Raw genomic sequence first — 14,176 nt, 5'->3', positions numbered from 1 at the left:
AGTAGCTAGTGATTTACTTTTTGAGACCCATGTATTCTCAGGCTTCCAGAGAGGTCCCATGACTCGCGGGAGCTAAAGGTTTTGGGAATCGATGGACTTAGCCTAATGGCTGAGTAGACCATTTGTGAATAGTAAAGCACTATAGCATGTGAGTCCTGTCCTAGTCAAAGCTAAGCGGTTCTCAGTGGTAAATAGATGTAAATGTCTGTAGCCTTCTGAGCAGACAGGCTTCCCCCACCAGCACTAGCCCCTAAGATTTGTTTAGGTTCATTCAAGAGCCTGATATTGACATAAATACCCCCAGCTGAGATGGCAAACCTTTCAGAGATTGCTCTGGTTCCTGCAATGCTAATAAAATCTCACCTGTGAAGGCTGAGATCTTGAAGGTATCATGCCATAGCACCATTTTCTTGAGGAGTTATCTGTGATCTTCTGTAAGGTGGGTTTGAGACAAACAGCAAAAAGTAGAGAGAATGGGGACAACCCTGTCAGATGCCCATCTGAATGTCTGCTCCTCCAGTGCTGACCATTTACTCCTATTCTCATTCTCAGTCTCTGGCAACTGACTTGAACCCATCCTATGAAGTGTGACAAATCTTGAATGATCTGAGCAAGTCCACTACGTAGACCATGTTATCTGTCAAGAATAACAAGCAACAACAGTGGAAACCTTGCTCAATGACTTGAAAGTTGACAGCTTTGAACCCCAGCTTTCATTGAATGCCATGTCACTTGGATTCACCCTAGACACCAGGTTCAACCTCAAGAAACACATTGCTGAAATAAAACCAATGACAATCTGGTATCAGCTCTCTCTTTTAAATAATTGAATCTGTTTCTTCCAGAAGGCGACCAACAAACTGCTGTTCAAGTCCATTTATTCTTGCATCTAAATGGTGGTAACATGATGCTTCATAGCCTCCCAGACTCCACACTAATGGCATGATACATGCTGTAGCATGTCTCATCCGGGCCCTAAAGAAATATTTCCACAACACTCCTGTCTGAATAGAACTCTATTGGCTCCCCTTGCCAGCTCACAGCACCTTCAAAACCAGCTGCATCATTTACAGAGTCATCACTGCCAGTACCCCTGCTTATCTTATCAACATCTCTGATGGTTCCCAGCACACTCTCAGCCAGCCCCCTAGCATAATCTGTAAAAAAGAAAAAACAAAGCAGCACTTTTCCATGTATGCACCCATGATCTAGAACAATATCCCCGCATCCATCAAGACTGCCATACAGCTGCTCCCAGAAAACAGTTGAAAACTCACCTTCGGATTTGACACTTCATCACAATGTACTAACAGTCCACAATTCAGCTACCTCTTCTATCACTTGCTAACTTTATGTGTGTCTTTGAGGCTATACAGGGCTTTGCTGTAGAAGTATCACATACAAACATACATACATAGAGATCCAGGCCACTTAGTCAAAAGCTTTCTCAATATGTAAGGAGTTTACGATAATATCACTTCTCTTCCACCTAATAATATATAGAGTCTTTTCCATGTTGTCACCAGTCTTATGTCCTCAAATAGAGACAGCTTGATCTGCATGTATTAAGGAGGGCTGCAACATATTCAGCCTGTTAGTCAACACAGCATAAATCTTGGCATCAAGGTCAAGGAGCAGGACAGAATCAAGTTTTAATTAGGCGTAAAGATTAAAGAAATCACTGCTTCCTCCATAGATGGGATTGCCCCTTGGAGTCCCATTACAACCAATTGGATACCTCAGTTATTAAAGTGACATGTTGGCAGGCAAAGGTCTTATAGAATACAGTCATGAAGTCATCTAGTCCTGGGTGATTTTAGGCCCTTGATAGCAATCAGTAAATCCTCCTTAGAGATAAGTACCTTAATGGAGTTGGCATCCACACTGCTGAGGTTAAGTAAAGCTATGGAGTCCAGTTAAAATCATCTGGTGTGTGTTTGTGAGCACTCTGCAATGAAGAGCATATAATTTTTTTTTGAAGCACTGCGAGTTTTCTTTCATCATGTGGCACACTTTCTTTTCCTCTTCCACCTTGATTATATAACTATTGGCCTAGAGCTCACGCAGTATATTTGCTTCTCCATGGAGCCCTATGAGTAGTTTTCTTGCAACATAATCAGGGTCCAGTGAATTATGTGATTCTGAAGCCTGGCCTTTTCAAATAGTTATGGATTTGCCAGATTTACCACACAATTCTTCATCTGCTGCATAATCTGCATATTTTTGGGAAAAAAAGTCTTGCCCTATATAGGTGTTCTTGCAACAATGGCTTTCTTTGTCTTTTGTGGCTAGAGAAAGTGCCAAGCTCACAACCTTCCATTTTGGACAAATTACCTGTTTAATTTCTAGGAACCTTTTTCCTTCTAGCAAAGACATAAGGAGTTCAAGAACATTTTGTTCAGGTTTGCACTCATGCTTGCTTCCTATGATACACTTTATTTACCATAGTAGATGATGCAGATTGTGAGCAGCCAGAGGCATATATGCATTTAAAAAAATCCCAAATCTAGACAGGTCTGGCGAACCAGACCTGAATTATAGACCTCACGCTGACCCGCGCTGCGGTAGGATATTCGCGAAAACGGGAGAATTGTTCTTCTCAATCAATTTTAGTAAAGTCATTGTGGACCTATGACTTTTTAAATCCCCCTCACTTGCACATTAAAAATTTGCACCTCACCTGCTGTTTAAGCGGGATTCGAACCCCCTCGAGGCTCCCGAGTGATAACCAGCGCCATCTTGGGTGTGGGGTTGAGCTGTCCACCAGTGAGCGCCATTTTCCTTTACGCTCTAGTGGCTGGCTGGCTGCTTTCGCTCGCCTATTTAGATAAGGTTATGCAAGCGAGCAGCGCGAGCGCCGATGGTGCGCCGGAGGCGCGCCAGAGGCAAGCCCGTCAGCACCGGACGCGCCTAGCGCTAGCCATGCTGCCCGACTCCTTAGAGAACAAGGAAGGACAGCCTACTCAAGGGAACAGCTGCTGGAAATAGGTAATTGGGAAGTTAGGGGACACAATCAGCATTTACCTAAAATAGGTCAGACCAATAAGCCCCTGAACTGTGGGATGATTAATTGTAGATCTCTTGTTAAACACCATCTAGAAGTTGGCTGTATGATTGAAGATATGGATCTGGATGCTCTCTTTCTAACGGAGACTTGGACCAGCCCTGATTCCACCATAGAAATGGGATTTGCCTGCCCGGGGGGATATAAAGTCTTTCATAAACCCAGGCTTGTGGGGAGGGGAGGAGAGGTAGGGGTTATTTTTAAGGAGGACTGGAACTTTGCGCCACTAGAGATTGATTAAGTAAAAGGAATTGAAATCCTGGGCTTTTCAGTGCAAGAGGCCAAAGGTAGGCTGCTTACTGGAATGATCTGTTACAGACCCCCTGGGCAGGATACGCACTTCCCGGCTCTTTTGGATACCATCACTAACTTGAGTTTGACTCACTCTAGATTGGTGATTATGGGTGATTTCTATTTATGGGATATGGTAGCCTGGGCAGCCACCTGAGAGACTTGAGGAACTCTTGTCTGAACCTCAACCTACATCAATTGGTTCAGCAACCCACTCATCAAGGGGGGCACGTGCTGGATCTCCTATTTGCTTCAGAGACCGAGACAGAGGTGATAGAAGTATTGCCACAAATTTGGAAGGATCACTATCTGGTCCATTTTAGTATCAGTGTCCCCAGCCCTAGGAACAATGATATCTGCCCAGTAGCATATAGAAGAGGAAGAGAATGGGCTAAACTGGGAAGGAACAACTCGCAGCCTTTCACAAATGTAAATCTCTTCTCCCCTTCCACCTCTGTAGAGGAGAACTATGAAACCTTTTGTAATCATATAGCCAGTACTTTGGACCCAATAATTCCTGTAAAAAACCTCAAAAATAGGAAGAAAGCCACAGCTCCCTGGTACAATGAGGAATTAAAACTACTACGCTCGACATGTAAGAAAGCTGAGAGGAAATGGAGGAAGACCTACTTGTTACCAGATAAGATAGCCCTGAAATCTGTATTAGCCATGTATAAAAAGGCCATCATTCAGTCCAAATCAAATTTCTATGCTAACTCCATCCTACAAGCTTCTAACAGCACTAAAGCTTAGTTTCAAATTGTCAAGGAACTTTCTTGCCCAACAGGCGCAAGCAAGAAGGTAGCTGCCTCACAAGAACTGTGTGAGGAGATTGCTGCTCACTTTAAAGATAAAATTGTAAAAATTGTTGGAGATCTTCACCCTAATAATATTGGTGATCCGGACAACTCTGCCCGGAGGCCAGATGAAGTGGTCGGGCGAACACCTCCTGGACAAATTCCCTGCCCTCACGGCCGATTCTTTTAACAACTTGGCTAATAGTGTATCATCTGGCTCCCTACTTGATCCTCTTCCACCAAAAATCTGGAAGACTGTTGGCCAAGGAACTTTTCCTTGGTTGCAACAGATTTGCAGCCAATCCCTGGAAGCTGGAACTGTTCCAGAGGCATGGAAGTTAGCAGTAGTAACACCTCTGTTAAAAAAAACCTCACTTGAACCCAAGGCACCAGCAAATTTCAGACCCATCTCCCTTTTGCCTTATCCAATTAAAATCTTGGAAAAGGTAGTCAGCAAAAGCCTCTCTTGCTATCTGGAGGATAACCATCTGCTGGATAGGGACCAATTTGGGTTTCGTCCAGGTCACAGCACAGAGACTACCTTGGCGACCGTATTAGACAATCTGCGAATGCGAGCTGACAATGGGAGTAACACCATTTGGGTGTTACTCGATATGTCAGCCGCATTTGATACGGTGAGCCATGCAATATTGTTGAGAAGGCTGAAGAGTATAGGGGTGTCAGGGCAGGCCTTAAAATTGTTAAGGTCCTACCTATCAGGAAGACAACAGATGGTGACTCTGACACCTTTTACCTCCAGTAAATCTCTAGTGCAATATGGGGTACCGCAGGGCTCCACGATCAGCCCTGTTCTGTTTACCATCTACTTACAGCCCCTGTTCCCCATAATTAAATCTTTTGGGATTGACCTGGTTAATTATGCCGACGACACTCAGTTGGTGTTCTCCCTTGAGGGGAGACAAGCAGTATCGATGGATACATTCCAGGAGTGTATGCGGCAGACGGCTGGATGGCTTAGGAGTAATTCTTTACAATTTAATGGAGGGAAGACAGAGGTGGTCTATTGCCCTACGGCTAGACTGTCCCAACAGTTACCCCTGGAATTCAGGCCTACACCGGAGGAGGAACCTTTGACTCCAGACAAAACGGTGCGCAATCTAGGAGTCCTGGTGGACAGTAGCCTTCAAATGAAATCGCAGGCCAACAAAACTGTGGGGGTTTGCCTTTCCCTGATGCGTATGCTACGTCAGATTCTTCCACTACTCCCTAAAGATACGCGCGCCGTTGTAGTGAGGAATATGGGGCTAGATGTAGGTAATTCCCATTTACAGACTCTTAAATACCGAATTTTACCGATTCGGTATTTAAGAGTCTGTAAATGGGAAGGGGGCAGATTTAGGTAATTCCGAATTCAGGAATATCGAATCTGTAAGATTCGGTATTTACCGATTCGGTAAATACCGAATCGGTATTGCCCATTGATTCCTATGGGCCTTGAAGCCCATAGGAATCAATGGGCAATACCGATTTGGTATTTACCCAATCGGTAAATACCGAATCCTGCAAGGGTGCAGGGGGTGTCACTTTGACACCCTCTAGCACCCCAAGTACAGGCTTGTGTGACATGTGGCACACATACATGCCCTAAGGGCATGTCTGTGTGTCACATTGCACAGGTGTGCATGCACAGATGTGCATGCACACCTGAATTCGGTATTTTACCACACAATAGGATTCTGTGGTAAAATACCGACTCTTGAGGGCCTGTGGCACTCTCAGGAGTGTCAGCTACATATGGATTTACCGATTCAGTAAATATACCGATTCAGTATTTTACAGAATCGGTATATTTACCGAATTGGTAAAATTACCGATTCTTAAAATTATATGCCCCTACATCTGAAAACCCAAATACCTGTCGGTAACGGCCGAAATCGGCCGTTACCGACCGGTATTTGGGCTCCTACATCTGGCCCATAGTGCTTAGCAGGTTGGACTACTGCAACTCCCTGTACTTGGGAGCGCCGCAATACATCTTCCAGGGGTTGCAGAGAGTCCAGTCCATGGCGGCAAAGATGGTGCTAAACAGACAACGCAGATCCTCCACAATGCTGGCTTTGAAAGACCTTCATTGGTTGCCCATCAAGGAAAGGGTACACTTCAAATCACTTTGTATTGTATTCAAAGCTGCGCACAACTTAGGTCCCGCCCCTCTACAAGAGAAATTTACCTGGTATAACCCCAAAAGGCAGCTCCGACCTCTAGCACAGGCCTGTTGGCGACCACCAGATTTAGGCGTTCTAGGATGGGGGAGGGCCTTTAGTGTGGCAGCCACCCAATTATGGAATGGGTTGCCGCAGAACATCAGACAAGCTAACTCCCTGATTGAGTTTAGAAAGAGCTTGAAAACCTGGCTCTTCCCAAGGACTGACCTTTAAGCCTGCTCCTACTGCTGATCTGGTCTGTGTTTAGGTCAACCTTTTTAAGTCTGAGCGCCAGGATACCCGTAAGGTGGCAGATGCGCTAAATAAAAGCTTGATTCAATTCAATTCAATTTTTGTTTGTGCCAACATGACTGTGTGCTTTGGTTGTGGTAAAATCTGTGGTCTTAGAAACTCTGAAGAGAAGGGTGGTTGTTTTTTCTCCTCTAGCATGTATGCTTGACATACACATTTTAGGTTTCTTTTGGAAAACAAGACAAGACAGGTTCTATCTGTCCCGAGGTGTCTTCCACTCTCTCAGTGCCTCCCTCATTGGCAATAACAGTTTTATCCTCATCATTATTCTCAATAGTGACAACCAGGATTTCATAAAACTTCCTTTTGCAATTATTCCTTGTTGCTTGTTGGGGGTGGTGAGTTATATAGAGATAGCCATCAGCTTAAACTGGCCCTGGTAATACTGATTTTCTTTTTTTGTTTTTTTGGAGGAGATATTGCAGACAAGACTGCAGCTTTGTGAGAAGCAAACTCTTGCTCTGATGTCACAGTGTGACTTCATCTTGTTCTGTGTCTGGCATTGTTTTTAAAGACTCCTATTTGTCATTCATGATTCATTCTAGGACAGCACTTCACAGAAAAAGGGCCTACTTTACTTGGTGATAGTTGATGATGGTGCATTGGATCCAGCTCATACTATACTCGGACCCAAGAACAGGCGAATAAGTCAACCTGGATCATTTTGCTGATTGTAATTCCAGCAATGTTGATATACAGCCTCAAATGACTGTGTGGACTTATGAATATTGGCAAAACTGAAAGGAACATAAAATCTGTATAACAAAACATAAGAGCTTGATTCGCAACAAAAATGTGAACTCCTCCACCCGCAGGCACCCGCCTGTGCCTCATCCCTGGTGGTCCAGTGGGGAGCTTCTCTGGTCTGCCGCTGCTGTGCGCTCTTTATGTCTGCCTTCTCATCTCTTTTTTCCTTCTCTTTTTAGCTTTTAACTTTTTTCACTTTTTCTGCTTTTGCTCTCTTGCCTATTTTGAGCCTTTTTCAACATGCCACGGCTGATGTTCACCCCTACGTCCCTGCCCCCTCCAGCACTGACTCCCACTTCCCGCTTTCCCACCTCCCAGCTAGTCAGCCCTCCCCCTCATACAACTTATGGTGGCTGCTGCATGGCCGTGCCGCTGACTTGCCAAAGGCAAGCCATCTGCGCACGTCCGCGCCGGTCCGAGCGCCACGGACCATGGTTCTTGGACCATCCACTGCTATGATGTCAGCACCCTCCATGCTCCCAACACTGAATGCTACACCACCAGTCATAGCCGGTGCGGATAAGATCAGTGAGGAGGGGGGAAGTCGACAGACGACGAGAAGAGATAATAACATTTAAAAAAAGAAAAACACTTACCTTGCACTCCCGGTATCACGATTCTAACACCCGAGGCCCTGCTGGAACTGCAGATGAACCTTTACCTACCATCATGCCACCCGTCCCCCCCACTGCATGACTGAAAAAACGGGACCCAGCCACCTCAACTGCATGCTGCTCAGCACGTGCCCCCTCCACAAACAAGCCTTTGGATATCTGGAACGTGCTCAATACCATCGACTCCGACATCGCCTTCCTCACGGAAACCTGGATGAACCCCATCACCACTGCCATCCTGGAAAGATACAAGATCGTCCACAAGGTCCGCGTCAACAAACCCGGGGAGGCATCACCATCGTACACAAAAGCACCCACCGCCTTAACACGCACACGGACGACCTCTCGGCTAACATGGATCAACTCCACTTCAAGGTCCAGACAAACCCAAACACTACTCTCTATGGCACCCTCATTTGCATTACCCCCAGACCCCGCCCCCCCTTGAGCGATATCATCATCGGCTTTATGACACCCCATGCTCTTGCCTCCACAGACTATGTTGTTTTGTTTAGAGTTTTGCCACATCAGGAATTTTGCACAAATCTTTTTAAATATTATATGCTAAAAGCGGATAAGCAATGCAGTGGTAACACCCTACTTGTACTGTAGGCAGAGTAGAGAGTGGCCCCTGAAAAAGGTGTTGGAACCAACAGCGGATCGACCATTGTATATTGTTTTTGAGACTAATGGTCTTAGCTTTATAAGCCATAGAAACTTGTCACCCTACTATGCATCATTCTCACATTACCTCCTCTTTCTCTTCCCCTCCCCCTTCCCCATCGCATTCCCTACATAATGAGTGTCTGTGCTCCTTTCATTAGCATACTGCTCACCACTTCCCAATCTTTTTTTAAATTTGTATTCCCAGTATAGGGGTTTACCCATAAATCTCCTCCTTTCTTCAAATACTGCCTGTTCTTTTTTTGTGTGCCGTTGTCGCGTCCAGAGGGGCTTTTGGGATTTGCTAGGGCAACTTTATTACTTCCAAGGGTGCTGGCACAACTCTGAACTAAACTAGCAATGACAAAGGAAGGAGGTTTCCTTTTTTGTTTCTAATGGTATAGGTTTTTAACTTGTTATAGAGGGCTGCTGGTCTGCCATATTTTTGGACGTGCGATTTTGCATTATGCCTGTGTTATGTTTTTACTACTCTGAAGGCTGCACCACTTGAAAGGGAATCAAGGTTGCGGCTGCGTTGGCAGCCCATCCATTGTTTATATTGTGAGTCTAATACATAATGATACAGAACCCTATTTCCGTATGTAGATTAACCTGTCCATGTGGCTGCAGCTGGCACTGGCTGTTTGCATATTGTTAAATGTTGCCTCTTGAAAAATAAAGTGTTATCAAGTGACTTGTATGGCTGCAACTGGCACTGCCTGTTTAAATTATGTGAAATGATGCCACTTAGTAAAAGAAGAGGTGCACGGCTGCATTGCCAATGCATCTTTTTGTTTATGCCACTGCTATGATCACGACTGCTTTCTGTACCGTGTTCCTTACTGAGACAACCGGTTGCAGCAGGCATCGCATGATAGCAGATTTAGCTACTGGATTATGGCTGATAGATTACTGATTGTTTTACAGCTGCTGGTTAGGTTGGTTCTAGATTTATATAACACTGATTATCACCAGTGAGGGTATCCAGGCGCTGTCCATCAGCACATGGAGATTAGGGGGTAGCTGTATCAACATTCAATTTTGCGATTTATAATTAGCGATTTTTAAGGAATCGATATTTAGAAATCGCAAAATTGAATATATGTAAAAAATCGCTTTTTTTTGCGATTTCTTAGTCTTCCTTATTTCCCATGCATTCCTATGGGCCAGGAGGCCCATAGGAATGATTGTGAAATAATTCTCAATTTGCGATTCGCAATTTGCTAATCGCAAATTGAGAATACTTTCAAGGGTGCAGGGGTGTCTCAAAAACACCCTGCTGCACCCCTGAAATCTACATGTGTGTGCATATGGCGCACATACATGCCCTATGGGTATGTGTGTGCGTCACATGCCACCTTAAAAAATGCCAAATTGTGCATTTTTTAAAGAATTCACAAGTTACCATCAACTACAAGTTGGTGGTAATTTGCGATTTCTTAACCAAAAACCGCAATTTAAAAATGCTATATCCAAAGCATTTAAGGAATCGCAAATGCAAAATTGCGAATCCTTAAATGCTATGGCAAAATAAGGAGTAGCACAGTTTTGCATTTCCTTAATTTGCGAATTTTTGATGCATGCCAAAACATGCAAATACACCGTTTGCGATTCGCAAAGCGATTCACAAAAGGCTTGATACATCTAGGCCTAGGTGATTTGCTCAGAATAACAGGATGTGGCACCGACGCAGAGACTTGAACCCGGATCCTCAGATGCTGGGTTGGCAGCTGCGCCACATCCTCTCCCTATTGCATTTTTTCAACGATTGAGATATTTTTCCAATATCATATCCCAATAAAGGGAATGAAAGAGAGCCTGTTCTAGATGCTCCCCTGTTAGCTGAGTTAGAGAGGAAATACTGGTTTCTAAGCACTGTTGTTGGCTGGCAATTCCCTGAGAAAGCACCTCATCCTCGGAAGCTTACAGAGGCTATTTGTGGAATCACTTTTAGAAAATATTTTAGTTGTCTGTGTTTTTACCTGACCCTGGGGTTTTTGAGGCAGGGAATTGGAGGGCTTTCCATTAATTTTAACTGCTTGCTGTTAACAAGGGGAAACACATTGAGAAATTGCGCCATTCTTCTCCTTCCATTGAGAAATACTTGCATGGAGTCAGAACCAGAGAACAGGATTCAAAGTCTCCTCCAGTCTCTGATAAGGATATACAGAATTTGGTGAGATCCCTGTCAGAAGTCTATAATTGCCAGTGGAGGAAAAATTCTCTTCCACTTGGCTCTCCTAAGGACTCAGACTGTCTGGCTGTTCTACATCTCCATCATCTTTCTGTTTCTCGTGGACTTCTTGAGAATATGATGAGAAGTAGACAGGTTTCACCAAGGACCCTTCTGCTCCCAGAGGGAAATATATTGTGAAGGAGGATCTTTTATTTTTTTTATTTTTTTTTCTGTGATGTACCTTTCTTCTAATCTCCAACTGCCTCTGATGGAGGACAAACCATGCATGAGCGAGTAATGGTGTACTCATTTTCAGAGACCATCCATTCCTAAAGTGCCAATTTGTCTGGCGATTCAAAATGTCATGAAGAGTGAATGTGTAGAGACTCTGACGAAGACTTTATTCCTGGATACATGGATAGCAAAGGGGGAGAAGGAATGACCTCAATCTCTGGTAGTAGATCCGCTCCCAGCACTTTTAGTAGGTAAACCTTCCTTCTCACTGAAGATATTGTCGTATCAGCTCCGGTAGACAGGAAGGTTGAGGATACACTGAAGAGAACGCAGGCTGGCTTTAACCTATGACTGAGATTAGAGGTTTATGCCTCTCAATCTTTAGTTAAAGATTTTCAATCCGTATCCTTTTGCAGTGGTGGCTGGTGACATTTGAAAGTGGTGAGGTGTAAAAGTTGGGGATGAAAGTTGCACAGAAGGCGCCCAAGGCTTGAAAGCCTGACCATCATAAGGAGGGTACAAGGGTTCTGCCCCTGAAGAATTTTAAAAAAAGAGTGAGCAAATAGTGCATTTTAAATCAAATTTGAGAAAGCAAGGTTTATGAAGCACAGTGATAGTGAGGACTTAAACTATTTAAATATGTTGCACTTAACTAAGTCACTAGTACATATATAATAATTTACATTGGCTTTATTAGAACCCGTCTGATATTTTCTTAATACAATTTAGTTATGACGTCGGTAAAGACATGCAATGCTCTGTAACAGCAGAGTATTTAGAATCATAAATTTAAAACTAAACAGGTATTTCCTTTTCCTAAAGGCGGTGGGAAAACCTAAAGTTTAAGTAAGTAAATATGTGAAAAAGAATTATTAAAAAAAAGATGGCATCCGTGTGTTTAAGAAGGATCAGGTATATCAATGCTGGATTCCTCACACTGGACACTGTTCCCAATTACACGTTTATTTTAAAAATTGTAACACCGTGACAACAGAACACATGGCTATGCGGGCCGTGGAAAAGACAAAAACTATGTAGTGAACACTATTAAGCTCCGAATGAATTGAAGCATGACAGAAACAGTGAAACACATCTATTTGGATGCAGAAACAAAATTTTTCAATTGGTCTCTGAGCTAAAAGTAAAGGCCGTGCTGACGTTTTGCATCTGTAGCCCAGGCGTGCTGTCCGTGCAGATTGGATTTGATTTCGTAGAAGCTCACATTATCAAAGCTTAGTTAAGCACATTGCCAGACATTATATCTATCATAATTACGTAGGACTGCCATGAAGTCACCATCTTTCTACATTCACATTATTCCTGGCACCGCCACGCCCAGTCATGCAACACCGTCACCATGGCCTTCAAGCTACGCCAACGCCATGCTGCGACTTCTCAGTTTCACACCATCTGCATCTGAAACCGTCTGAATAGGAAACGTTTTTAAAAATTGTTGGCAGTGATCAAAAGAGGACGGATTAACAGGAGTATACAATTTACTATAAAAATCACGGAAAATCTCAATTATTTCCTTAGTTTGAAACTTCTTGACACCAGAGCTATCAGTAATGGAGGAAATCTGGGTTGACCTAGGATTGAAGTCCTGAAATTTCAAGGTCGCCGCCAATAATTTACCTGCACGGTTCTTTAGAAGTAACCGTTTGGACTTCTGTGCTTGAACCCCAATGTGCGCTCTTTTAGTAACAATAGTGTTGTAAGCATAATTCACATTTTTAATAGTTTGGAGTAAATGTTTACCTTTAGAAGTACGATAGAGCGATTCTTGTCTCTTAATGTCATTAGCTAAATCTATAAGTTGATTCTAAATATCAGCGTTTCTTTTTGCCATACGTTTAATAATTTTTCCTCTAAGCTTACATTTAAAAGCGTCCCACAAGACTATTGGGGAACCATATGAGCCATCATTATCAGCGAAATAAGTGTCAATCTCTTCATTCAATGCCGCAACTTGATCCTGGTCATGCAGAATCTCCGTATTTAACCTCCAAGTACGAGGTTCTTTTTTATCAGAGAGATTGAGGGGATATTGCGGCATGATCAGACACAAGAATAGGGTGTATATAAGGGGACGACAAAACTTGTAAGAGGGCTGAATGGACTAAAAGATAATCAATACGAGAAAAACTAGAATGAGGCAAAGAGAAAAAAGAAAAATCACTACCAGAAGGATTATGTAAACGCCACAGATCGTGCCGATTGGCAGAAGCACACATATGACGCATCTGCGTGTGAGCACTAGGAGGACGAAATTTAAAAGCAGATTGTCTGTCCAAAATGGGATCCATAGGGAGATTAAAATCTCCACCAACAATTAGATTTCCCTTATGAGGAACCTCAGATAATTTCTTGGTGAGTGACCGCCAAAACGATGGATCATCAATATTCGGAGCATAAATATTCAGAACATAAAGATCAAGAGAGCCATTAGTAAGGCGGGACAACAACCATCGTCCTTCCAAATCATGTTCTGCAGACACAAAAGACAATCCTGAGTTTTTAGAAATTAGTGTTACCACACCATTCTTTTTACCAGAAGCATCAGAACATGCCACATCAAGAACCCACTCTTTCCTCAATAATAAAGCCTCCTTATAAGATATTTTCATCGTTTCTTGTAGTAACACTAAATCTGTAGAGAGATGTTTACAATAGTCCAGAATCTTAGCCCTTTTCACCGGGTGATTCAATCCACGAACATTAAGGGACAATACGTTCAAACCAGGCATAAAAACAGAAAAACGAAAAAAACACTAAACACTAATAATAAAGAAGATAAAACAGAAACAGACACAAAAGAACTCAAAACAGCGCGAAACCAACAACCTGAACAATCCAACAGATATGAGGTGCCAACAGTAGATTCAGGAAAAGAAAGAAGACTAGAAAAAAGAAATAGGAAGACCATCAGAAAGAAACCCACCAGGGGAGGTCTAAAAATGACCAAATTCATACGCGGAGGGAACATGGAAAGGAAAATCGAAGGCCAGCAAGGAGAAAGGATATATGATAAACTAGAATTACATATATGGGAGAAGGAGGAAAGACCAGAAAATATTGTGGAGAGGGATATAAAAATATGATGTAGGAAAGCT

This window comes from Lissotriton helveticus, chromosome 6 (assembly GCF_964261635.1).
Source record: "Lissotriton helveticus chromosome 6, aLisHel1.1, whole genome shotgun sequence".
NCBI classification, from domain to species: Eukaryota; Metazoa; Chordata; class Amphibia; order Caudata; family Salamandridae; genus Lissotriton; species Lissotriton helveticus.
This window is presented reverse-complemented; position numbering follows the sequence as displayed.